At 32.4% G+C, this 16728-nt stretch overlaps 1 protein-coding gene across 1 annotated transcript in view; it reads right to left on the bottom strand.

The window, feature by feature from the left end:
• gem (transcription factor CP2 like gemini) overlaps positions 1-16728 on the bottom strand; it is a 126526-nt gene that overhangs the window by 63207 nt on the left and 46591 nt on the right. The window lies entirely within an intron of this gene.

Raw genomic sequence — 16728 nt, forward strand, 5'->3', positions numbered from 1 at the left:
GTAGACGTCACGCAATTTCCATTATGCGATATCACGCATCGGGAATTTATAGCAATATGACCTTTATAGTAATGGCGTTAGAGCAGTGTTTCTAATGTCAATGTTCAGTTGAGCGAACCCGTTCGAACCGAACCATTCGGCAGACCCAACAAAAAGCATCAGGAATTTATAGCAATATCACCTTTATTGTAATGGAGTTAGAACAGATTATGCCATTCGGCAGACCCGACAATAAAGTGAGTATCATTTTCTTTTCCAGATGATTCGTCCATAGAATATTACCGTAAAGATATTACGGAAAAGGCTTGGAATGAAGTAGGAAAGACAATGGGTTTTTGACAGTTTGAGGTAATGAAATTATTATTTCAAATGGGTTTCAATAGCGCCATATGCGAAGTATCAGTCATTGGCCATTTTATAAGTTCCATCAGCAACCAGTTCGTCGGATTTTAGTTTCTTCATTAGCGAAAGGCCCTTAGTCTGCCAAACATCTTCAAAAAATATGGAGGTTAATAAAATTCATTGTATAAATCAGGGGCGGTTCGGTTCAGTGAAACACCACTAAAAATCTCGACAGGCCGAGGTGGTTCAAAACATTTTTATTTCAAATCGTGAACAACGTAGATATCAGTGGCGAAGAGTGACTTTTTGAAAGAGGTAGGCTGTGGGAGTAACCATGCTTGTCAGATATATTTGCGGAAAACAAGAAGATAACCCAATATTACTACTGATGAATAGGTAAGCTAAAACGAAGAAATTTCAAAACTTTAATTGGTTTGTTTTAATTAGTTCATAAAAATAAGCAATTAGTTTGAATTACTTATGTATTTTCCTAAACATTTATAAACGTAGCATACGCTCAAAATATATTACCTATCATCTATGAAAGTATCCGTTGTTTTATATATATTATGTTCCATAACAATTTATAATTTAACCCGTAAAACTAGACATTTTAAAATACTTAAAGACTATTTAAAACACAGACTTAGGTAGGTACAATATCATATATCTAAATTGTCTAATGAGTGAACTAATAAATAAATAAAAACCACGAGATAAATTATTTTATATTTTTAACAACAATCAATACATATTTATGTGATTGAATCCCATAGAAATTATTTTTTAAATTATCTTCTTATTAATTATTTTGAATAAATGTGCTCTCGCGACGTAAGCGCTAACGATACAGCTTATACATTTGTATGCGGGACGCCAGACATTTTGAAATAATGAGGAAAAAACTTCATATTGAAAAACCCGTCGATTCACGCGAAAATAATCCTATACAATATGTGAAGCGAAACGCGGTGTGTTCTATTCTTTTAAACTTTCGAGAGATGCCATAGATGGTGCTTATTGAAATATGGGAAAAGATCGTAAAATTATGACAATTATAAGATGTCTTTGGGCATATTGAATATATTATTATTTGTGATTATATAAAAACGTCAACATGAAAATAAAAATTATTTTTCTTAAGAAGGTAGGCTTTAAATAATCGCCTGGTATGGAGTCGTCGCCACTATCTACCAGTAATCTTGCCTAATTCTTAGGCAACGGGCTTGAATTTTTCATGAAATAGGCAAAATTTTGGAGATTTCATTTAATACGCAATTTCACACATTCGGCGTAACATATACATTCCAAATAATAAGAAATCACAAAAATTTCAAACTGTCCACATGTAATAAATCCGCTAATTGTTTTGTCGAGTCGTTCAATATTTTTGACAATTTCAGTTAACCTTGATTAGGAGAAAAACATATTCAAACTACCCGTAGGAACGCGTATATTTTAGTAATAGGGTGCTTAAGTAAAATTGATTACACACCTTGGATATTACAGTAAATGTTGATACATTTTTGTCTTTATTTATATATCTATCGATCTGTCTGGAAGGAATCGTTTATTTAAATGGGGTTGTTAAGGAAACAAATAATATAATATTGTTAGAATAGTTCGACAGTTAACTGAGAATGTTTACAGGTGACACTCCCACCCAGCAATTTATCACTAGTTTATTAATAATAGTAGTGAGTATAGTAGTCAATTAAAATAAATTTATTAAGGGTAGATGTCGTATGGTCTTACAATGCATACTATATATAATTATACTTAATAATTTGTGGGATAAATGTCACAATTTTATCCAGGATCAAAAAAGAAAAGGATACCACAAAAAATAGGAATATTTTCACAGCGATTCTTACCAAATCAATTGCAGCTATATCAAATGTCCTTCTCAAGACTGAATCAACTTTCAAAAGAAATGTGCCATATTGGCGATTCGAATCATCCTCAAGTGGATGAGAGAGAAAGCATCTTGTAGATGAGGAGGAAACACATCAGCCCCAATTTCTGCACCACATGACGACACGCAGACACTTGATTATTTTTGTGTTTAAATCTTATGTCCCCAAGCACAAAATAGAACAACGACAAGTCAGGTCAAAGAGTCGTTCTTTGGTTCACTGTATTCAAGTCTCCAGTTTTCTTTCAAAGACAATCTTCACTTCGATTTTTTTTGTAGCTTATTTCACTTCACACTTAAAATCATATCTAACGATTTCCATGGCGGAAAGTTTCGCGAGAAATTTACGAAACATTTTCCGGTATCATACAGACACTGCTTTCGTATAAATGTTCATTGGCGCGCTTGCACCTTTAATGTCAGTTTACTATCACTGCTACGAGTTTTTTAAAACATCTAAGGGTAAGAAATAAACAAATTGATAACTTATAATGTTGCGGTGTTTAAGAATATAATACCATAATTGCATCGATTCCATATTGTAAGTTCCCTAATATAGTGCACATACATAATATATTGTATGTATTTTTTTTAAAACCAAAATCAGCTATTATACCCATATATAATATGTATACGCTATATTTATCGACTGATCCACGCCAAAGGGGTCGTAGGTCACGTCTTGGTGATTTTGAGTTAAATATGAGGTTAGGTTAGGTTAGGTTTACAAAAAAATATCTAGACTGGAAAAAGGGCTTTCTTCATCGATTATTGCAAACAGAGTTACGATTTTTTTATTTGGGCGATAACCCTAAAGAAAGCCAATAAGAATAAAACGTACCAACCACTAACGTAACGTACCAAAATTAAAATAATTATAATAAACAAATAAAACATAACAGAAATCCAAACAAAAACATGAATAAAATAATGGAAAAAAACCAATTCGGTGTTTTCTTAATGAACTTTGTATTTTTTCTTGGACAGCCAAAACTAATTAAGTGATTTAAAAATAGTAATAATTTAAAACAAAGTAGATATTTTCTCATCAAAATTCATAATAGTTGTCCATTTCGGTTTAGATTTACAATCGATTCAAATCAATCAAATTCAAATATAAAACAAATGCAAAACAGGACATACAATATCTGTGCACCAACCCTTAGGTTATTGTTATTTTTGTCAGAATGAAAAGCCTCGATTTAAATTAATATAATACCAAATGTTAAGAAAATAGGAATACGTTTGTAAATTGCTACATTTCCGGTTTGAAGTTATTAAAAGTTGCATTATATGACAAGGAATTTTCCAAGCTAGGTACCTATGTATCTACTTGGGTTAGTTACTGAAATGATATGTTAGCGTAAAAGTGTAAATCACATGGGCAAACATACGATAAGTTTGTAGTTATTTATTTATCTGACTGGCAAACTAACGACAGGTTTAAAATGAACTATAAACAAACATTCATATTTTATTAGGGATATAATGTATACAACTAATAGTTATAAAATTATTGAATTAGGTAAGTAGATATATATCTATGGAGTTTAATTCATATAAAATGGAGTTTCGAATTTATAATACAACATATGAATATTAGAAGAAAGCGAACGTTTTGACTAAATAAAGCAATTATTAAATAAAAAAATTAAGTGGTGATTTTACTTATGCGATCATCGCATTCGAATTGATCGTCTCACTCGATTGTAAATTTTGTGTATTTTACTATGAGTTTTGTTTGAAATATTGAAATGCGATGATCGCAATCGATATGTAAAATGGTGTCTGCGGTGATCTTATTCGACCGAATTGGATGTGGCCATTCAAATATCAGTGATTTTACTTATGCTCGCATAGCAGGTAAATACATCGAATCGAATCGTGTGCATATTATTATTATACTTATTTATTTAAATTCAACAGTCGCATTTAACAAAAATGGCAGTTTATCTTATCTCAGTCTATCTATAGCAAAAACTATTCTAATTTGTTTAAAAGTTATACCCATAAAACAGAGATTATACATTTTTGTTGCTTATACCTGTGTAAAATTTTATGAAAATAGAAATTGCCGTTTTTGTTTCCAGAGTTATCAAATACAGTGCGATTATCGCATAAGGAAAATCACCACGTAAGTAGTGTAATTTGTGTTTTCTAATTTAGCAATTAGGTAAAGCATAGATAGGCAGATCTTAATAGCGGTAAACAAATAGATCACAAAATAAGAATGTTTGAATTTCAAAGATAAAATTTATTGTTTTAATCGTTAATTTGGAAAGAAGCACCAACAAACAACACTATACAACACTGGAACCGTGGTATGAACTTCTATTTTAGAAATATTCAAATTAAAACTAAGTTGGATGAACAGTCTCTAAACATTCGTTGCAACTAAACATGATATTATTTGAGTTCAGAATCATCCACAGCAAAAAGAATATGATATCTTTATATTTTAAGGATTATTTTTACATTCAGAACGACAAGCAAAAACACAAGGACACTGCAAAATTATAATTATTGTAATTGTAAATAATTTGAAATTTGAATTTAGAATCATACACAGCTAAAGTGAAATATGATAAATCTTGAGATATTGAGAGAATTATTTTTAAATTTGGAACGATAAGCCGAAACTAAAAACGCCGCGAAAATATTATTATTAACCCAAGCATTGCAACGAATGAGTTTGAATTTGAAACAGATTGGAATGCTAACGCAATTATTACGAGACCGGGAAGTAAACTTGACCCATTGACTTGGGAAACATTACAAAATCATTAATACAAATGATTGAACTGTTACACGATTATTGACGGTATGTTTGGTACGGGTGTTCGCGATCATCGGCGGACAGGTTATGGCGTCGATGGGCGGTCAGCGGTGTGTCAATTTCGCGCGATTCTGAACAAATATGACAATACATACGAAGTAAGTAGTCTTTGCATCTCCACATGATTGAATGTAAGCGATATATTTTATTGAGGGCGTCTGAATTTAAGGCAGGGTGTCAGAACACCACTACATGATCAGTGTAATACTGATATTTCTCTATGAATAGTTTGAGACCATCAAACACTATCAATATTTCAATAACTTAGATTGATGAAATGGAAGAGCTCAGAAAAGTATGTATAACCGACAATGACGACAACGAAAACGTTTATGTATCTATTTCTATACTATAATAAATGATATGTAGTCTATAGTGTCGATCGCGGCATGGATTTTGGTCGATCACACCTTAATAGGAAAATTAAGTCGTGAAAATGTAATATGCATTTAAATAAAGTTATAATGTAATAACTAATAATATTATTTCATTTAAATTTTGAAGCGGACGCATTTACCATTCCAGTGGGTCTATTCTATGCTTATCGACCGCTAAAGTGATAAAGTGAAAAATATTATCACACTTAGGGTAGGTTTGTATCAAAATATTAGCACTTATTGTAACAATTACACGAAGCCGGTTTTTATTGTTGCAATAAGTGCTATATTTTAACAGCACCTATCTTGCTGCTGTTAAAATATCGCACTTATTGCAACAATAAAAACCGGCTTCGTGTAATTGTTACAATAAGTGCTAATATTTTGATACAAACCTACCCTAAGTTTGATACTATTTATCAATTTAGTGTTCGATAAGTATAGAATAGACCCACTGGATTTATTTCATTGACTAGTGTTCACGTGAAATCGTTTTAAAATTATTTACCACACTCTTCCATTACCAAAGTCCAAGCATTCTGTCGGTTATATTATTCGTTAATCTACATGGGTATAATATTAAAAGATTGGTGCTGTTATTTCATTGAAAACTGTGATAAAATTGGTAAAGTAAGAAATAGACATGGCCCCCCATAGGGGGGGGGGGGGGGCTGACAGGGCCCTTGTTTGGGGGCCCGGCGTGGCAAGTCGACCAGTTAAATAAGAAAAATATACACCACAAATTTAATATAATAGTAAAAAGTCGCCTGTGGCGCCATCTTCCTTAATGATTATTAACATTAAAAATTATGTGGCTGTGCGATGTAATTTGATGTGATATGACGATTTATATAATTAGATGATAATTCACGCCTAGAATCTTATTTTAAGTGTGATTCCTGACTTACACTTACAAAATTGCTTTTCATCCAATATGGCGAAGAGTTACTTCGGTACCACAAAAGAAGGTAGCGATCAATGCTTCATAATGTGCTGATTGCCGACAACTCAATAAATCAATTGGATTTATTAAAAAATCACTCAAAATACACGGAATACCCTTAACCCTGGGGTTCCATGGAAACCACTTGGGGAACACTACTGTATAATATCACACTGCCCTTAACCTTAGCGATAGGTAGGGGAGGCATGGCAATAGGTACCGTAAAAAGTCGTGATAAGTAACCCATATGAAAGAAAAAAATAGGGAATCTCTAAATAGGTTAAGAGAGTTGTGAAAAGAAAGATAAAATATTATAGTGTCGAATAAAAAGATTTTTAAGTTTGTAAGTACATATATAATAAAAATATATTGTTTGTGCCAGCCCTGTCGCCGAAGTGCGAGCCTATTACTTGAGAAGACGTCGGATTAATTGAGCGAACATTTTGATTGGTCACGTCGCTGTCCGCATACGACACACCATTTCAAATATGGAACGAATACCACAACAAACCAATAATAATTATTATAAACATTGCTAACTTATATTATTGTCAATGTATGTACACGAATTTGTGTGCTATCGTACAGGCTTTTAGAATGGACATTAAAAAAGATTAATATTGTATTACTTTTATTTTTTATGACAGAAGACATCATAAGACAGACACTACAAAGTATAGTAATCATTGGGACAATCACTATTATAATAATAATAATGAAACTTTCCTTAAAATTTCTTTTATTCGAGGTGTATTAATATTATGAGCAGTTTTTGGATGTCAGATGTCAACCCAGAAAATATTGACTGTTTTGACTATTTTTTGTATTATTGATTATATTAATTTTGGACAGAAATTATGCCAAAATCTTTCAGGTGTATTAGTATTATACGTACTTTGTAGGCCACTGTAGAAATAAGGGTGCGCATCTAAGAAAGGTTTGAAATTAAACGGTAAATAATTAAAGACATTATTGAAAAGATAAAATAACAATATTTTTAATTCACTATTTCTTTTATTCAACGAATAATTCACAAGATAAAACTTATTAGCAAGTTCAAGTAAGTTACATCATAAAAATATTGGAGAAATCCGTGACATCCGTTAGTAATTGAAGTAGGTACTTACCTACTTTGATTTAATAAACAAAAACCGATAGCCAAAGTAGCTTGATTAAGAAGAGCGCTGATGAAGACGTATTAAAAGGCCAATAGTTAAAATTTGTCGCAATTAGTATGTCGCCTCGTAGCATAGATGATAATGCGCGGACGGAGCGTAAACCCAAGAGATCCTGGTTTGATTCCTGCCGGGTGGCTTACTTTTTTCAAAAAGATTTTTTCTATTGGTTATAATATATTTTCTCAGAAGTGTTTTTCAAAATTTCGATAATATTAGGGATACAATACCGGTATTCAATTATTTATCGATACCAAAATACCGGTTTCAAAAATCCAAACTACCGGTATTTTCGGTATTAAGAAAGCATATACCTACGTTTGTGTTTTTCGAAAATGAAATTAATGTTATTTTTTCATTACTTACGATAATATTGTATATTAAATTTAGTGTTAAATAATATTAAAACAAAATCCTTCAAATATACTTATAGAATTCTCGCGATGAGAAAATATTCGTGGATTGATCCAATGTTGGTAGTACATCCAACAAATGGTGAATTTGAGAGAGATTATCCTGTGTCGGTATTTGTAAAAATTAGCAGTTCAAAAATATTATGATCTATACATATTTATAAAGGTCAACATAATAAAATGTCGGTAGGTACTTTATGTTGCTATAAAATAGTGTTTTAAATAGATTTGAATAGTTATATTTATTGATAGGTACTTCTTTTTTTATGTTTTGACGAATACCGGTATTCAATAAAAAGTACCGAAATACCAGTATTGATATATTCATTCGGTATTGCAATCCCCAGTAATATACGTACAGCAAAACACATCCAAACGTGCCAACGACCAATCACGAGACATGGGAATAAGACTAGAGCAGAAACAGCCGAAACCAAAAAATGTATGTTGCGAAGACAAAAGATGGGGACAAAAGTGAAGGATAAAGTCAGATGGTGAAGAAAATTCTAACATGCCCACGTGAAATGGCGAAAGATCGTTTTGGCTGTCATCTCCTGACAGAACTTAAAAAAAATGATGTGGCGCTGGGACTAATCTTCGCAAATATCTGAACAATTAGAATTAAACATACTGTTTTACAATAAGTATAACTATAAGAAAAGGGTGTATTAAAATCCAGAAAATGGATGTTTACAGTTTTACTCATTTCTCCTAAATGTCAAAAAAGAGATCCTCATAAAACGTCTGTCGAGACACCTCATACACTGTGAAGGTCCATATTATGCCTTTTCTAGAGAAAAATCTTTATTCATCGATAGGTGGTGTGCGGTGACTTTTGCTCGTGGGGATGATATCGGAAAAATACATATTTATCTATTATTTGCTACATAGGTATTACCTACTTCGGGTTTGTAACTTAATAATTGAAGTATGGCAAGCATATAGCAATAGCTCTGCGATATTCTGAACAGATTTACGTATTATTCATAATGTAGATTGCCAAAAATACAAGCAGCTGTCTCAAGCAATATAATTATAATAAAGAGCCATGAAAATGCCCAAAAAGTGTAGGTACACAATATCATTTTATAATTTAACGAAAATTTCTGGGGATGCTCCGTATAGATAGCATCTATGGATCGCACACCACTGGAATCTACAGTGGCGAGGACTCGATATAAAACAATTATTTAACATTCATCTCGATTTAAAAACATATACATAATTTAATTACCAGCATTTATTTATTAACCACAGTATCGAATTAATTCCATAAATAAGCTAGTCGATTAATTATTTGTCTGTGTTTTATGTTGACACAGCACAAGTAAACTAGCGACATATATATTATTTAAGTGGTGACATGGTCTGTATGAGATTATTTGCCTATATTTCTTACTTTATGCGAAAATGCCAGCGCCGTCCTATGGTGAAATGATAAAATATCATATAAGATATCACTTGCACATTGCAAAAGATGCATCGTCCGTTGTCGGAAACTAGACTAGTGCTGTGATAAGATATTATTAAGTACTAGCTGAAGTACCCGGCTTCGCACAGGGTCGCTTCGTGGTTATATTTATCTTAGATATTTAAAAAATAATAAGAGGTAATTATTTTTTTAATATTAAAATATCTGTGTAATACAATATATCAATATGAAAATAATTCTAATAGGAGTAAAGGTCAAACAAAAGAACACTAAATTAAAATCGAATCCAAAATACGCAAACGTTATTAATGTTATTAATATGCACTAACAAACCAAAATTGGATTAAACGAACTTTGTATTTTATATAATACTAATTTAGAAACCTTTGCAGGTGTGCGCACAACAACTTACAAAAATTTCATCGCAATCAGATGAATGGTATAAGAACGCATACGAATAGAAGAAGATAGAATAGATGAAAAAGAAGAAGAAATGGTTGCCTCAATTCAGAAACCTTGGCGGGCGTGAGCACAATACTTGATCAAAATTTCATTGCAATCGGATGAATGGTATAGGAACGCATACGAATAGAAGAAGAAGAAGATGGTTGTACTAATTCAAAAACCTTTGCGGGCGTGCGCACAACAACTGGTCAAAATGTCATCGCAATCGGATGAATAGTATAAGAACGCACACGAATAGAAGAAGATAGAATTGAAGAAAAAGATGAAGAAAATAGTTTTATCAATTCATTAACCTTTGCGGGCGTGAGCACAATACTTGATCAAAATTTCATTGCAATCAGATGAATGGTATAGGAACGCATACGAATAGAAGAAGATAGAATATAAGAAGAAGATGGTTGTACTAATTCAGAAACCTTCGCGGGTGTTGGCACAATTACTGACGAAAGTTTCATCGCAATCGGATGAATGATATAGGGACCATACGAATAAAAGAAGAAATAATGAAGAAGAAGAAGAAGAAGAAGAAGATGGTTGTACTAATTCAGAAACCTTTACGGGTGTTACCACAAAAACTGATAAAGGTTTCATCGCAATCGGATGAATGGAATAGGAACTCATACAAATAGAAGAATATAGAATAGAAGAAGAAGATGGTCGTACTAATTCAGAAACCTTTGCGGGTGTTATCACAACAACTGACGAAGGTTTCATCGCAATCGGATGAATGGTATAGGAACCATACGAATAAAAGAAGATGTAATGAAGAAGACGAAGAAAATGTTTGTACAAATTCATAAACCTTTGCGGGTGTTGGCACAACCACTGACGAAAGTTTCATCGCAATCGGATGAATGATATAGGGACCATACGAATAAAAGAAGAAATAATGAAGAAGAAGAAGAAGAAGATGGTTGTACTAATTCAGAAACCTTTACGGGTGTTACCACAAAAACTGATGAAGGTTTCATCGCAATCGGATGAATGATATAGGAACCATACGAATAAAAGAATACATATATAATAAAGAAGAAGAAGAAGATGGTTGTACAAATTCAGAAACCTTCGCGGGTGTTGGCACAACCACTGACGATCGGAATCGGATGAATGATATAGGGACCATTTCGAATAAAAGAAGATATAATGAAGAAGAAGAAGAAGAAGAAGATGGTTGTACTAATTCAGAAACCTTTACGGGTGTTACCACAACAACTTATGAAAGTTTCATAGCAATCGGATGAATGATATAGGAACCATACGAATAAAAGAAAATAGAATGAAGAAAAAGAAGAAGATGGTTGTACTAATTCAGAAACCTTTACGGGTGTTACCACAACAACCGATGAAAGTTTCATCGCAATCGAATGAATGGTATAGGAACAATACGAATAAAAGAAGATAGAATGAAGAAAAAGAAGAAAATAATGATTTTTCTAATTTAGAAACCTTCATGGGTGTGCATACAACCACTTACCAAAATTTCATCGCAATCGGATGAATGGTATAGGAACCATACGAATAAAAGAAAATAGAATGAAGAAGAAGAAGAAGATGATGATTTTTCTAATTCAGAAACCTTCATGGGTATGCATACAACCACTTACCAAAATTTCATCGCAATCGGATGAATGGTATAGGAACGCATACGGGACAGACACACAGACAGACAGACATACAGACAGACAGACATTCATTTTTATATATTAGTATAGCCTATACTCTTCGCGAAAGTGCAAGCAATAAGTTGACAAAGTTTTATCGCAATCGGATGAACGGTATGGCAGTGCATTCAAAACGAACAAACAAACAAACCCACAAACAAATATTATTTTTTACTAGCTGAAGTACCCGGCTTCGCACAGGGTCGGTTTGTGGTTATATTTATCTTAGATATTTACAAAATAATAAGAGTTAATTATTTTTTTAATATTAAAATATCTGTGTTATACAATATGGCAATATGAAAATAATTCTAATAGGAGTAAAAGTCAAACAAAAGACCACTAAATTAAAATCGAATCCAAAATATGCAAACGTTATTAATATGTAGTAAAAAAAATCAAAATTGCATGGAACAAATAAACAATAAACGTTGTATTTTATATAATACAAATTTAGAAACCTTTGCAGGTGTGTGCATAACAACTGACAAAAGTTTCATCGCAATTGGATGAATGGTATAGGAACCATACGAATAATGTATAAAGTATAAAGAATAATGTATAACGTATAGGAGCCATAAGATATAATAAAGAAGAAGAAGAATATGGTTGTACTAATTCAGAAACCTTCGCAGGTATTGGCACAACCATTAACGAAAGTTTCATCGCAATCGGATCAATGGTATAGGGACCATACAAATAACAGAAGATAGAATGATGAAGAAGATAGTTGTACTTATTCAGAAACCTTTGCGGGTGTTACCACAACAACTGACGAAGGTTTCATCGCAATCGGATGAATGGTACAGGAACCATACGAATAAAAGAAGATATAATGAAGAAGAAGTAGAAAAATATGGTTTTTCTAATTTAGAAACCTTTGCGGGTGTGTGTACAATAACTGACGAAAGTTTCGTCGCAATCGGATGAATGGTATAGGAATCATACGAATAAAAGAAAATAGAATGATGAAGAAGAAGAAGATGATAATTTTTCTAATTCAGAAACCTTTGTAGGTGTGCTCATAACAACTGACAAAAGTTTCATCGCAATCGGATGAATGGTATAGGAACCATACGAATAGTAGAAGAAGATGATTTTCTAAATCAGAAATCTTCGTAGGCATGCGCATCACAACTGACCATACGAATAAAAGAAGATAGAATGAAGAAGAAGAAGAAGAAGAAGAAGATGGTTGTACTAATTCAGAAACCTTCGCGGGTGTTGGCACAGTTATTGACGAAAATTTTATTGCAATCGGATGAACGGTATAGGAACCATACGAATAAAAGAAGATATAATGAAGAAGAAGAAGAAGATGATGATTTTTCTAATTCAGAAACCTTCATGGGTGTGCATACAACCACTTACCAAAATTTCATTGCAATCGGATGAATGGTATAGGAACGCATACGGGACAGACACACAGACAGACAGACATACAGACAGACAGACATTCATTTTTATATATTAGTATAGCCTATACTCTTCCCGCAAGTGCAAGCAATAAGTTTACAAAGTTTTATCGCAATCGGTTGAACGGTATGGCTGCGCATTAAATACGAACAAACAAACACACAAACACACAAACACACAAATATTAATTTTTATATATTAGAAGATATATTAGAAGATAACTATGTTGTCCAAAGAGTGCTGTTCTTTTTGGTAACGAATTGTTTAATCGATTGAGACAGCATTTGCTACTGAGGAATTAACTACAAAGCTGGTTAAAATACATACTATATTAATATGTATTTATCTGTAATAGATTGCGTTGAAAAAAATATTTATAGACTTATATTATAAAAGTCTTAATACTGACTAAAATACTAAAATAATTCATCCAATCAACAAAAACCACGCACACATGAAAAACTTTAAATTTAGAGACTGTTGTTTGGAGACTTAAATTAATTCGGCGCCGTAAAAAAATCGCACTGAGAATAGATTCAACTGGTAGCTATTTAGCTAATTGACAAAGATCGTAAAAATAATATTGCCAAATTTATTTTGCTAAAGACGACTCACCGCTTGCTACTGAATAGCGGTCACTGAGTAAAAAGCCGTGACCCAAGCAGGGGTAGGATTTTCTCACTGAACTCAGAGAATTGTACCCTTGTGCCGAGTAGGTACGATTTATTTTTTAAATATACCTAAGTACCTACCTCTTTTTTTTAATAAAAACTTTAATCTCAACTAATATGTCATTTGTTTAATATAATACATGGTTAGGTCTTACTGCTTTAACATTGAAAAAAAATGATGCCTTTGAGATATTGTGTTTGAGCATTGACCGACAATAGATTAATGGACAATGCACCGCAAAGAGCACGAATATCTCAGTTATGAACGAAATACGTGTGACAGACGGAATCTCTAAATCTAAAAGATATCTCCAACTAGTTTTGCAGTTCTTTGGTAAAGGCTCATCGGCAATGGAAACATTGAGGGTCAGCGCGGAAGATTTTTTACAATTTGGATAACACTACTGGTCTCTCGATACATTCATCTACGAGGAAGTCGGAATTCAGGGTATTTCTGGAGATACCTACATTGATAAGACATTTGATAAGAATCACGAGACTCAACAGTGAGAAACACAAAAACCAAAAAATATTTAAAACTATGAAGGGGATACTTTAAAAACTGTAATATTAACCCATAATTATTGCATGGTGTTGCCTTTCAGCAACAAACTGTATAATTCTTTTTAATTTTTGCTTGAATGAAATTTTATTTTAAAACTTGCAGTTCTCTGCAGTGGAGAAAGTGTGTTGATAAAATAGTTATAGTTTTTATAATAAAATTAAAGATTAAATGTGATCATTAGGAAAGCAATATGTAGGTAGGTACCTATATTAATGGGTTACCATCATGCATTTAAGGTTTTAAACTGAACTATTTAGTTAATATGAAATTATTCGTACACAATTTCACGGCAATTATTAATTTTCTTCAATATCACTTTAGTGTCTTTCAAGTCGGTACTTACGGTAAGTCGTAGTCTTACATAATAGTTTTTTTTTTCAATAAACTGGTGATGTACTTGATAAGGTTAAATATAGTAAGAATATTTTTATGTGGTTACACGTTGTTTTATTTCGATTAACTGTATATTTTCACTGTCAGTTTTATTTTTTTGATCTCGAAACGTTAATAAAAATTAAAACAAATAATATTCATATTAATCTATGTAAGTAATAATTACATTCAGTAGCTATATGTGTAATCCCCATTCGATTATAATATAAAAAATAAACTAATAATATGTATTTTACGAAAACGTGTGTATATTTTTAAATACTCATTTGAAAAACTGACCGATGGAAGTAGGTAGGTATGTGATGGTTTATTGAACACAGAAATTATTCACTCCTGTTTAACACATGTTGACATGTTAAATCTTATCGACTTTACAAATATTGATCGAAATCGTATTCGGTAACACACGGTACGCGAGCGGTAGGTAATGCCAAAAATTATTTTAATAAGTATTACAATCGTATTAAAAGGCATTGAAAGAGGGTTATGGTAATATAGTAGTTTACAAAACCAATAGACGTTCCCTGTTGGGTACCTACTAATTTATCCATATAACACTTTTCTTGTCGGCAATCAGTCAGATTGTGAATTTTTACAAACTTATTTTTAAAAATCACTATTATCCTTCGTTTCTCAATTCACATTTGAAGAAGAAAAAGTTGATTAATTTACAAGTAGAGGTCTTTTCTACTTTTAGTCGATTTAACTGTGAACGATCATTTGAGTCGACAATAAATTGTCGGAAATAACGTATTTCGATGTGTGATTAGCTGGCTACAGTGTGTTACAGAGTGACAGAATTGAGTGACGAAAGGATGTTAACGAACAGTAAATTCACTTGACGCCATATCGATTATAACTATCGATAAAATTTAATTCTAAAATTTCTTATCAATTTCTTTTTCAACATTCAACATAAAGTTGAACAACAAACATTGACATGTGGGTACACGGCATTAGGTAACTTATTTCAGTATAAGTTATTGCCTTGCCACACACACGCGCTCAATTCTAAGTAGGTATAACAGTTCAACACTAGAAAAAATATTGACACCGAGGTATTGAGTGAAAAAAGACTAAAATGCTGACATCGGATATGAGAATACAATGTTGTGTATAACCTATTACCTCTACATATTGTCAGCAACAGTTAAATATTTGTGATACGTGTGACTGTTTACTGAATTAACATGGAATGGCTAATAAATGTAAAATGTCTCCTTCAGAATGAAATTTATTATTAGGTACCTACCTACTCGTTTTTTACGAGATTCACAAATTATACAAATTAGAAATGCCCATGGAAACGAAAAAATATTCAATGCATGCAGTTCTTATGTCGGTATAGTTACGTAAATTATCATTTTCGCTCAAGTGGGAAATATAGGCATTCAACAAGTTGATATAATATTAAGACGATTTTGTTAGGAATTATTGTGAGTTATTCGTCACACCCAGTGGGTCCTTACTCCTAATCAGACAAAAGAAGATTTTTCCAGACTCCGGCTTCGAACCCGCTCACACGGCTTCAGAGACGGGCGTCCTGCCTCTACTCCACGTAAGGATTAATAAAACTTTTCTTATATTGTGTACTCTAATTAGTTACACAAATAATCAACCCCGCATATTCTGATTGTGTGAGTTACCTCAATAAATATAAGTATGTAGGTATATATGTTCATTAAAAGGCCCACTATTAAGCCAGGCTGTGACACACAACTGTAACCTTCGATGGTTTTGCTATTTATTGCTTACTTACATATTTAGAATGAAATATGGTAAACTGTTTCAAGAGAATGGCGATTATTGCATATTTAAATAAATGGTAATAATTTCAACGAAATATGCAAACGTAAATCTTCATTTACTGCGAACAAGTTACCTACCGCATTGCATTCGAAGATAATCAATAACTAGCATTACCATCATAATTTTAAATTCAGTGCTACTGCCTGAACATAGTCGGCCTTGGTTCTTATGCCACGAGTATCTCGTCATTTCAGTAATAGCATAGAGAGTACCCATTGGTCAAGCCATATATATATGATATTACAATAATGTGTGAGTTTAACCATTTTCGGTGGTAGTTTTGTTCCAACGAATAATCCTGATGACTAGTCCAGT

Source organism: Rhyacophila brunnea, unplaced genomic scaffold (assembly GCF_057557595.1).
Source record: "Rhyacophila brunnea isolate RB1 unplaced genomic scaffold, BYU_Rbru_1.0 scaffold_15, whole genome shotgun sequence".
NCBI classification, from domain to species: Eukaryota; Metazoa; Arthropoda; class Insecta; order Trichoptera; family Rhyacophilidae; genus Rhyacophila; species Rhyacophila brunnea.